This window comes from Lithobates pipiens, unplaced genomic scaffold, assembly GCF_037356315.1.
Source record: "Lithobates pipiens isolate NorthernLeopardFrog02 unplaced genomic scaffold, aLitPip1_a1.2 Scaffold_19, whole genome shotgun sequence".
Taxonomy (NCBI): Eukaryota; Metazoa; Chordata; class Amphibia; order Anura; family Ranidae; genus Lithobates; species Lithobates pipiens.
Genome location: NW_027507764.1, coordinates 139,486,373 through 139,498,419, shown reverse-complemented (window position 1 = coordinate 139,498,419; position 12,047 = coordinate 139,486,373).

Below are 12,047 nucleotides of genomic sequence, written 5' to 3'. Positions count from 1 at the left end.
CTGCCCCCTGCCAGTGCCCACCTGCCACCCGCAGTGCCATCCTGAAATAAAGTAAGTGCCCCCCTGTCAGTGCCACCCAGCAGTGCCCATAGTGCCCACAGTGCCACCCAGCAGTGCCCACAGTGCCACCCAGCAGTGCCCACAGTGCCACCCAAAATCTGCCTCAAAGGTGCTGCACCCCAGTGCCGCCCATCAGTGCCCAGCAGTGCCGCCCATCAGTGCCCAGCAGTGCCGCCCATCAGTGCCCAGCAGTGCCACCTATCAGAGCCACCTATCAGTGCCACCTATCAGTGCCCATCAGTCCCATCTATCTGTGGTACCTATCAGTGCCCATCCGTGCCACCCATCCGTGCCACTTATCCGTGCCACCCATCCGTGCCATCTTATCTGTGCCCATCTTTGCCCATCAGTGCCGCCTTATCTGTGCCCATCGGTGCCGCCTTATCTGTGCCTATTAGTGCCGCCTTAACTATGCCTATCAGTGCCCACCAGTGCAGCCTATCAGTGCCCACCAATGCAGCCCATCAGTGCCCACCAATGCAGCCCATCAGTGCCCACCAATGCAGCCTATCAGTGCCGCCTAATCAGCGCACTTCAATGAAGGAGAAAAATGACCCGTTTGCAAAATTTTATAACAAACTATTAAAACATGATTTTTTTTTTTTTTTTTTTTTGCATCTTTTTTTGTTTGTTTAGCAAAAAATAAAACTCCGAGCTGTAACTAAATACCACCAAAAGAAAGCTCTATTTGTGGGAAAAAAATGATAAAAATTTCATTTGGGTACAGTGTTGTATGCCCGCGCAATTGTCATTCAAAGTGCATCAGCGCTGAAAGCTGAAAATTGGTCTGGGACTGAGGGGGGTTTAAGTGCCCAGTAAGCAAGTGGTTAAGGGCCAATGTATACTGGATGTGGGCCCCACGGGTGCTGAAACCCCCCACCTGGGAACTTCTCACCATTCTTCCGGATGCCTTTAGACCCCTTTCACACCAGGGCGTTTTGCATGCGCTATAGCGTTAGAAATAGTGCATGCAATCTGCCCTAAGGAAGCTGCACCATTGTGTGTAGTGTGAAAGCAGTGCTGTAATACCGCCAGCAAAACGCAGCTATTGCTGCATATTGCCGGCGGTTTTAACCCATTTGCGGCCGCTAGCGGGGGTAAAAGCGTCCCGCTAGCGACAGAAATGCGCCACAAATCCGGCGGTAAAACGCCGCTAAAAATAGCGGCGTTTTACCGCCGACGCTATGGGCGGTGTGAAAGGGGTCTTAGGGTAAGGTGACCAGATTTTTTAAATGAAATCCGGGGACATATTTTTTTTTACTAGTAATGGCAGCAATCAGTAACGCAATATTGCAGTGGACAAATCAGACACTATTGCCGCGCACACACGACTGCTTTCCCCGTCGGAATAAACTAAAGGTTTTTCCAATGGAGTTCCGCTGAAACTGTCTTGCCTACACACGATCACATCAAAGTGCGACCGTCTAGAACGTGGTGACGTACAACACATATGACGGGACTAGAAAAAGGAAGTTCAGTAGCCAATAGCTGCCGTCTCGTACTTTCTTCAGAGCATGCGTCGTTTTTGGTCCATCGGAACACCATACACACGAGCGGATTTCCCGATAGGAATTGCTTCCGTTGGAAATATTTAAAACATGTTCTATTTCTAGATCCATCAGAATTTTCGAGAAAAAAAAGTCAGATGAGACCCACACACCATCGGAATATCCAATGAAAATACTTTTTCTGTCGGAAATTACGCTCGTGTGTACACAGTATTTGTGACACTTTTGACACTTTGTGGGGACCAGTGACACTAATACAGTGATCAGTGCTAAAAATATGCACTGTCACTGTACTAATGACACTGGCTGGGAAGGGGATAAAATCTAGGGCAATCAATGGGTTAAATGTGTACCTAACAAGTGTTTTCTCACTGTGGGGCAGGTGCTTTTTACTAAGGGAAGACATAGATCCCTGTACCTGCTTTGCAGGAACACAGGATCAATGTCTTCCACACTGACAGAATGGCGAACTGCCTTCTTTACATAGGCAGGCCACTAGGCGAGTCCGCCGGATCCGCTGATTGGCTCTGATACCCAGAAATGCAGGATCACTTATATAAGTGATCCTGCGCAGCGTGACTGCCCTGTAGCAGTAAATCTGCTGTCAGGCGATCGGCAACTGGTTAAGATCATCAGCATTATGATAACTCACAGGCAGGGGGCGCTCTATCATGGCTCTGGCTGGCTCTGTCACAGTGTGTCACATAACATGACTGCTGGGTGCTGATTTTGTTAACTTCTGACCAATAAGTGCCTTCTGTCTGTGAGTTCTGATACCATCCATTATGCCAGAGAGACAGACACAGTGCAATGTAGTCTATTCACAGACACCCCAAAAGCACACCTGTGTTGAAGCCTTGAAGGCACTGGCAGCCCCACGATTGGATCTGCTTCCCCTCTATTCCTGCTGCTGGACATCGTCAGCTGAGCTCAGCTGCCTCTCTCTGCCCGTCACCGCCACCTGCCTCACAGCCTCTCAGGTCTCACTCTCCGGGCCTCCGGCTACTACTGGGTGGGGAGCCCGGGAAGGGACTATGGTCAGGCCATGGATATTCAACTGGTCTTTTACTTTGGACGAGGTCCACCTATTCAGTGTTGTCCTTACTATGCTTCTGGTTTAAATAACCAAGTGGCTCTAAACAAGACATTCTTTACTTTCTGCCTAAGAGCTAGTTTACACAAGCTCTTTGTTAGAGAAAAAAATATGTGGGTATGTAAATAACCCAGGTCAGACTTTAGAGGCAAATTGGACAGTGATAAGTATAAAAAATATATATTTTATTCATAAGAATACATGATACAAAAAAGAAAAAAAAAAGGATAAAGAATTAAAAGTATATGATATATGATACACGATACATGACAAAGATGAGTATGCATGATATACATGGTAGTGAGCCCCTGTGTGTCAACGTGTTTCACTGTCTAGCTTCATCAGGACACCCAGGAGTTGTTGAAAAAGAAAACCGGTCTCACTATCTAAAAATAAAACACACATGAAAAAATACCTTGCAAGGAAGTCCAAAGAGAGACTACTCTCACCCGTTAAGCCTAAAATGTCACCATATATAATATCTTGGGTGCTTGGATGTTCAAAGCCTAGCGCCAACTAGAACAATTCATATATTGGTATAAATAATTATGAGAACCAGGGCACATAAGATATTCCAACAAAGAAGTGCTACAATAAAATATAAGAAATACCGTATATACTCGAGTATAGGCCGACCCGAATATAAGCCGAGGCCCCCAATTTACCCCCCAAAAAACTGGCAAACTTATTGACTCGTGTATAAGCCGAGGGTGAGACATGCCTGTCCATCCCTGTGTGTGTGTCCGTCCATCCCTGTGTGTCCGTCCATCCCTGTGTGTCCGTCCATCCCTGTGTGTCCGTCCATCCATCCCTGTGTGTGTGTGTGTCCATCCATCCATCCATCCCTGTGTGTGTGTGTCTCCATCCATCCATCCATCCATCCCTGTGTGTGTGTGTGTCTCCATCCATCCATCCATCCATCCCTGTGTGTGTGTGTCTCCATCCATCCATCCCTGTGTGTGTGTGTCTCCATCCATCCATCCATCCCTGTGTGTGTGTGTATCCATCCATCCCTGTGTGTGTGTGTGTCTCCATCCGTGTGTGTGTGTGTCTCTCCATCCGTGTGTGTGTGTGTGTGTGTGTGTGTGTGTGTGTCCAGCCTACCTGTGTCCCGAGCCTTTGTCCCGAGCCTCCGTCCCGTGCCTTGCCTCCTTGCCTCCGTCCCGTGCCGTGCCTTGCCTCCGTCCCGTGTCGTGCCTTGCCTTGCCTCCGTCCCGTCCCGTCCCGTGTCGTGCCTTGCCTTGCCTCCGTCCCGTGCCCTCTTCGTCGGCGCCTCGGCGGCCATTGTAAAATTCAAAAGCTGCGCCGCCGCCTTCGCCTGTGATAGGCGGAACACTGAATTTCCCAGCAGCCTGTGTTCCGCCTATCACGGACATCGTATCATCCTCGTCCATAGTACGAGGATGATACGATGTCCGTGATAGGCGGAACACAGGCTGCTGGGAAATTCAGTGTTCCGCCTATCACAGGCGAAGGCGGAGCCGGAGGCGCGGCTTTTGAATTATAGAATGGCCGCTGTCTGTCTGCTCGACACGCTGATCGAGCGGGCAGACAGCGATGACTCGAGTATAAGCCGAGGGGGGCACTTTCAGCCTCAAAAAAGAGGCTGAAAATCTCGGCTTATACTCGAGTATATACGGTACTCACTGGCTCAAGCACATATATTGAAAAATTGTCAGATGACAAATCTCCACAGAACAGGAGGGAGAAAAGGAGGGGAGGAAGGAGAAAATGGGGGGGGGGGGGGTGATAATATGGACCAAACCAAAATGCCTTAAAAGTGTAAATATATACTAAAGGACAGCCAGATAAAGATAAAGAGCCCACATTAGGTCAGGTTTAGATAGTCACTCAGAGCCATCTGAGAGGCGGGGCGTGTCGTTTGCTGTAGTTATATCACATCATCTGGCGGCTCTGTCGCTGTCAGTAAAGGCTTGCTGGGACTAGCAGTTCCACACAAGTGGGTGCGCGCTTGCAGATGCCTGTGCATACGCGCATGCGTGAGTACGTGCGCACAGGAACGTGCGAGCGCGTGATTACCAGCACCAGGCGCGCTATTTAAACTTCACTGTGACAAGGAAGCCCTGCTGTCAGATCCATAGCGTTTCCTGAGAGATAGCCGTGTGTTCTGATCTATTCCTGTGAAATCCGGCTTGCCGTGTGAGTACACTTTGCCATCCGCCTGCACCTGATCCCGGCCTATCCACGACCTTGCTCTTGTCTGATCCTCTGGCTTATCCGTAGCAGTCTATTGCTTGTTCTGTGACTCTCCTTCAGCCTCCAGTATCTGCTTCAGTACTGCCCACCTGTGTATGACCCGGCCTGTCTGACCTTCCTGTGTCTTAATCACTGGAACCATCTTCCTGCACCCTGCGAGTGTCTCGCTGCTTGCCTGCTTCAGCTCCTGTCTGCTGCATCCCGCCTGCTGTTCCTGTTGTCTCAGCATCATCCTGAGCTCCAGACCAGCCATCCAGCTGTTTATCCTGCCAGGAACTCGTGCTGTCCTGTACTCCCGTGCTTCCTGTTTACTCTACCAGGGGTCACAAGTCAGGGACGTAAGAGAGGCCTCCCTCTGCATATCGGGCTCAATGACCAGGCACGTGACAGTATCAGACAGCCATGTCTGAACCCATGCATGGAACCTCTCCTATGGATGAACTGTGTTTACATCTAGCAGGTCTGACACAGGCTGTCAAGGGTCTTCAGGAAGGCTACACCCGCCTGGAAGAGTACGTACAGGCGCTCTCATCCCCTGCTGCTCCTCAAGTGACTTCACATACCTCAGTCAGCACCTCTGCTCCACCTGCAGTAGTAATGGTTACCCCTGGATCCTCGTGTACCCACACCTGAAAGATTCTCAGGAGATCGCCGCAAATTCAGGGCCTGCCATAACTCTTGTGAGCGTTACTTCACTCTACAGCTATGCATCTTCACCCTAGAGACTACCAAAGTGGGCTTTGTGATCTCCCTGTTACAGGATGAACCTTAGTCCTGGGCAAACCGATTAGTGCAGCAAAAAGGTGAGATCCTGACTAACCTGACCACATTCCTGAACGCCATGGCACGACTTTATGAGGATCCACAGCTGTCTGCGACTGCGGAAGCTGCACTTCATTCATTGCAGCAAGGTCTCAGAGAAGCGGAGGACTATGCTGCTGAGTTCAGGAGATCTAGCGCTGACACCAACTGGAATGACGTGGCGCTCCGCTACCAGTTTCATATGGGACGGTGTCAGGGAACTCACCGTATGAATGTTCGTGTAGCAGCGGTTTATTTTCATTTCAAGGGTCATGCGCGGTGTCCCCGTCAAAAGCGAACGAGTTCTGGAACAAACGGACGCACGCTCACGCCAATACAAACACGTGGACGCACTCGCGCCAACCGAACGTATGTGCGTACTCACGCACGACCACGTCCACCAATCCTGGCACATCTCACCATATATAAACAGGATCCTGACCTGATACCAGTGCTGGATGGTCTTCAGCTTGTCCCTGAGATACCTGATCGTTGTTTGTACCTGTGACCTTGTTCCTGATTACCCGGCTTGCTCGACTACTCTCTTGGATCATCCCTGCTTACTACTTCCTGGACTATTACTGACCTCGGCTTGGACTTCCTACTTTGGCTTGCTTCCTGATTTGTACCTCACTGCCAGCACGTTACCAGACCCCTGCCCATCCTTGATTACGTATTTGGCCTTCATTCCTGTACCTCATTGCCAGCCAGTTGCCAACCTTGCTTGTTCCTGACGTGCAGTGTTTTCCTCGTACCTGCTTGGCTTCCGCTGAATACCTCCGGTGACCAGTCTACACCTCTTCCTCCGTGAGGATCCAGTGTCTTCAGGCCTTCATCTTCAAATCCGCAGGCACCTGCACCCTTTCGCTGCCTTAACACTCCCTGTCCTCACTTCCAGGGGTGTTGAGACCAGAATAGTGCAAGAGGCTACCCCCAGCAGTCTGACTCCGCTGTAAGGTACGTGACAGATGGTCAGATCCTCTCAAGGATGAACTGGCTAGGGTGGGAGTACCGCAGACCCTGGATGCATTCATTAACTTGGCCATACAAATTGACAGTCTATGTGAACGCAGGTCTGAAAGAATCATGAGTCAACCAGGTCCTACCTGGATGTTACCAAGGGTCTCCAGCCGCACTAACCCAATCCCTCCAGTGCAATCAGCACTGATTCCTGACACATCTGAACCGATGCAATTAGGCATGCTTCGCCCCTTTCTCACAGGAGAGGAGCGTCAATGGAGATGCCTGAACAATCTGTGTATGTACTGTGGAGAACCTGGGCACTACATGAGAACCTGGCCGACTAAGCTCTGTAAGTCTCACTTAAGTTCTATTGATCTAACTCCTGCTGCAATTAATACCTCTTCTCACCTCGCTTTTTCTGTTATATTACAGCTGCCTGGAAAGAACATCCAGGTACCTGCTATTATTGATTCGGGAGCATGCAGTTCTTTGATGGACTCTACTTTTGCAGGCAAACACTCAATTCCTTTGTTACCCAAGACTCAAGGACTTCTTGTTCATCTTGCTGATGGGTCAGCCATCAAGTCAGGACCTGTCACACAGGAGACAACCCCTCTGCCAGCTATCATTGCCAGCCGCCATCAAGAGCTACTACATCTTGACATCTCATCACCTCTGTTTCCTGTCATTCTCGGTATTCCCTGGCTGCAGGCCCACAACCTTCACATCAATTGGGCCACTAGAGAGGTTACCTTTCCATCTGCTTATTGCCACCAACATTGCCTTCAGGAAGTTTCCAATAATTCCTCTTCATTACTATGTTTGGACTCTGAGATCTGCCAGTCAGTCCCGGAGGTTTTCCACAATTTCCTGGATGTGTAAAGTAAAAAAGGTGCTGAGACTCTCCCTCCTCACTGAGTGTATGATTGCCCTATTGAGCTCCTCCCTGGGAGAATTTTCCCTCTAACCGAACAAGAGCTGGGTGCACTCAAGGAGTTCATCGATGCTAACCTGAGAAAAGGATTCATCCGCCGATCCACCTCTCTGGCAGGCGCTGGCATATTTTTCATGGAGAAAAAAAAGACCATACTCTTCGACCCTGTATTGATTACCGCAAACTCAATAAAATTACTATCAAAAATCGTTATCCTCTCCCCTTAGTACCCAAACTTTTCCAGAGACTGGGGGCTGCAAACATTTTTACTAAACTTGACATTCGAGGAGCCTATAATCTGGTCCGCATCATGGAAAGCGACGAGTGGAAAATGACTTTTCGCACCCTATTCAGACATTTTATTTTTTATTTTTTTAATATTTTTTATTGAAAGGATAAGACATTACAGTAAATATCTCAAAACAATCGGTAGAAACAAGAAAGATTTTGTACAAATGAGACCCACAACAAACCAGTCTTGAAACCCAAGTGCAAATTCTCTCATAGGAAGAGATATTTATCCTCTCAAGATTTATCATTATACTGAAACTGTTTACCATTCCTTCAATATAACACGTAAAACAAAAGAAATACAGAAAGATTCTAGAAGAATAGTTACATAAACGTATACGATTTTCCTTGCTTCGAACCAAGGTGACCACTGCGAATACAATCTACAAGATTTCCCTTCCGTTGAGGCAAGAATCTGTTCATATTTAAAAGTTTCATCTATTTTTTTAGTGAGCTCACTAACATTAGGAGAGGTAGGAGTTTTCCAGTTTCTAGCGATTAGGAGCCTTGCTGTGGATAGAATTTGAACCGTTATCATTCTAAGAGGTGGAGGAAATTGATCTATATTCAGATTCAAAATTGCTAATTCTGGAGTTGCTGCTCTGATAATGCCTGTCATTTTGGAGATTAATGAAAATACACCCCTCCAAAAACTTCTTAGATGGGGGCATTCCCATATCATATGTATCAGTGTACCAATCCTCACACAGCCTCGCCAGCAATCATGCGAAGCACCCTTTGTGAACTTTGCCGTAATGTAGGGGGTGTAATACCATCTAAGCATAATTTTCTGTGTAGTCTCCCAGTGAGAGATGGACCTGATCAAGCGACAGTTACTTTTTATCGCCACCTTCCACTGGTCTGCTGAAAAGGATAAAGCAAGATCCCTCTCCCACTTCTGGACGGGAGACATCCTGCTAAAACGACCCTTCTCTTGTAGCAAGTTATAGAAAAGGGAAATCCCCCCTTTGAATGTCGCCTCATCAGACCAAAACGACCATGCCTGATGTGGTATTTTAATGGAGAAACCCCTATGTTGGTTTAAAAAGGAGGTAATTCGTAAATAGGTGAACGAAGCTGATGATGGCAATGAATATTTGCGTACCAGGGTTTCAAAAGGAATTAACCTGTCCTTCTCCCACAGGTCCGCTACCAGTGAGATTCCCTTTTGTTCCCAGATTGCTAGATCTAAATCTTCCAAAACTGAGCATAAAGAGGAGATGGGAGCATGTATCTCTGTTAGGTTCTGATGATCTGTAACGCTTTGGATAAAATGATTCCATGTGTCCAGTACCAAGTGGATAATGGGATGTTCTGATTTAAATGTTGTGCCGGCAAAAGAGGAGGCCAACAATGTAGCGTGTAGGGAGTTGGGGCCTAGCCATGATTGCTCTATCACTACCCATTGTTTCCCTGTCTGATGTTGAAACCAAAACTTCAGTTGATCTAACAGACATGCCATGTAATAATCTTTTAAAATAGGAAACCCCATGCCGCCCATCTCCCTTCTCCTGCAGAGAATAGTCTTGGGGCATCTTGGCTTCCTCCCCTGCCAGACAAAGGAGGAAAGTTGAGCTTGGGCTGACGAGAAGAACGACAAGGGAATCTTTATAGGTAGGGCCCTAAACAAATATAATAGTTTTGGAAGGATTAGCATTTTGTATGCTGCAATCTGCCCATCCAGGTAAGATGAAATTTCCCAAGTCTATCCAATTCCTGATGGAGGGAGGACAAGAGTGGCACAAAATTCGCTCTAAATAATCCAGAACTAGGAGACATAATTTTAACCCCCAGATATTGAATTGGTTGGTTTGTCCACGGATACGGAAAATGTGTAGCTAAAAGTAGTCAAGTTTTTTCTTTAACGTTGATCGCAAGCAAATTAGATTTGGATGCATTTACTTTATAATATGAAATTTTATTAAATTGTTCCAAAATATCATGAACTGCTGGCAGAGAGGTGGTTGGACGGGACAGGGACAAAATGACATCGTCCGCAAATAGAGTGATGGAATGCGATTGCTTTAAGATAGGGATACCTGAGACGCATGGGTGTGTACGAATTGTCTCAGCTAAGGGTTCCATTAAAAGTGCAAATATTAGGGGGGATAACGGGCACCCCTGCCGAGTCCCGTTAGTGATATTAAAACTGTCAGAAAACATGCCTTCTGTATAAACCATAGCTGAAGGGGAAGTATAAAGGGCTGTGATGGCTGATTTGATATTCCCCTCCATACCAAATTTGTCAAGTACTCGACCCAGGTATCCCCAATGGACCCTATCGAAGGCCTTCTCCGTGTCTAGAGTTAGAAGCAGAGAAGGATCCCCCGAGACCTCCGCCGCATGAATCAAATTCACAATTCTCCTAGTTGCGTCTGGTGCCTGGTGGCCCTGAATAAATCCCACCTGATCATTTTTAATTAAAGTTGGTAACATTTTTGACAATCTGTTGGCTAATATTTTTGCATAAATCTTTACGTCTACGTTTAATAAGGAGATAGGCCTAAAATTCTGAGGGGCATCTGTTGATTTTCCTGGTTTGGGTAGGGTTATGACCGTGACAGCCAGCATTTCTGGGGGGAACGAGGAGTTCGATGAGGCTTTCTCGAAAGTGTTTAATAAATGTTGACCTAAAATGGGGTAAAAGTTACGGTAATACTCAGATGAAAACCCATCCGGACCTGGAGATTTATTTAATGGTAGTGCTAAAATCGTTTTTTGAAGTTCAGTTAGCATTATGGGATCGTTTAGCGCCTTCAATTGGTCTTGATCAAGTGTAGGGAGTGCTATTTTATTTAGAAAACTATCAATCGTTTCCGTAGTTGGCTGAGGGATAGACTTATCATCCTTCAAATTATATAAAGCACTATAGTAATCCCTAAAAGCGTTGGCTATATCTTTCGGATTGGCCAATCTAGCTCCGCTGATCGGGTGGTGGATGAAGGGAATTTTCTGTTTAATGATTTTCTCCTTCGTTTGCCTAGCTAAAAGTTTCCCTGCCCTATTCCCTTGGTGATAGAAGCGAGCTTTCCATTTCTTTAATGTATAATCATGGTTGGAAATCAGAAGTAGTCTAAGTTCATGCCTGAGGCCATCTAATTGTGAACCCATAATTTTATCAGGGACCTGTTTATTGAGAGATTCCAGTTTACCAATTTGGGCAAGAAGGCAGTCAATTTTGTGGGTTTTCTTTTGGCTATGCATCCTAGCTTCATGAGAACCCCTCTCATAAAAGCCTTGTGTGTGTTCCATATTATAAAAGGATCTGAAACAGACCCAGTATTGCGGACAAAAAACTCTTGAAGCTCGGAAGTAATCTCCTGAGAAAATTTAGGATGTGAGAACAAAGATGCATAATTTCTCCATCTATTTGCTCTAGTCTCAACCTGTCTCCCCTCCACCATCACAGATATTGGTGCGTGATCTGACCAAGAAATATTGTGAATGCAGGACATGCTAATTTTTTGTAAAATAAATTTGTCTACTAGAAACAGATCGATTCTGGAGTATGAGTTATGTACACTAGAAAAGTAGGAATAGTCACGTTCTGTGGAATGTTGGCATCGCCACACGTCAAACAAACCTTCCGAAGCCATAAAATGCGCAAGGGTGACTCTATCTCTGGGTTTGTTGGGACGAAAGGAGACATCCAAGGTTTGATTTGGAATTGTGTTGAAGTCACCGCAGAGTAGAAGGAAACCCCTGCGCATTACTGCCACTTTTTTTTTCACTTTGTTAAGGAAGGACAATTGTTTAGCATTCGGAACATATACATTCACTATGGTATAGACTGTACCATTAATCTCACCTACTAAAATAATATACCTGCCCGCATTATCCACTTCAACCTGTATACAGTTAAATTGTAATGTATCTCTAAGCAGGATTGCCACACCTCTATGCTTTTTCTGGGCATTCGAGAAGAAGGTAGTTGGAAAATGCCTATTACTCAGTTGCGGGTGTTTAGAGTCCACAAAATGGGTTTCTTGTAGAAATAAAATGTCACTATGTAATTTCGTAGCTTCTCTCCAAAGCAGGCTCCTCTTGTGAGGACTGTTTAGGCCTCTCACATTAAATGAAGTTACCTTGAAACCCATGTTGTGGTGTATGAAAACCTTGAAACAAAACCAGGTATACAGTAGGAACTATTACACCGCTATAGGATTACAGTAGTTAGCAA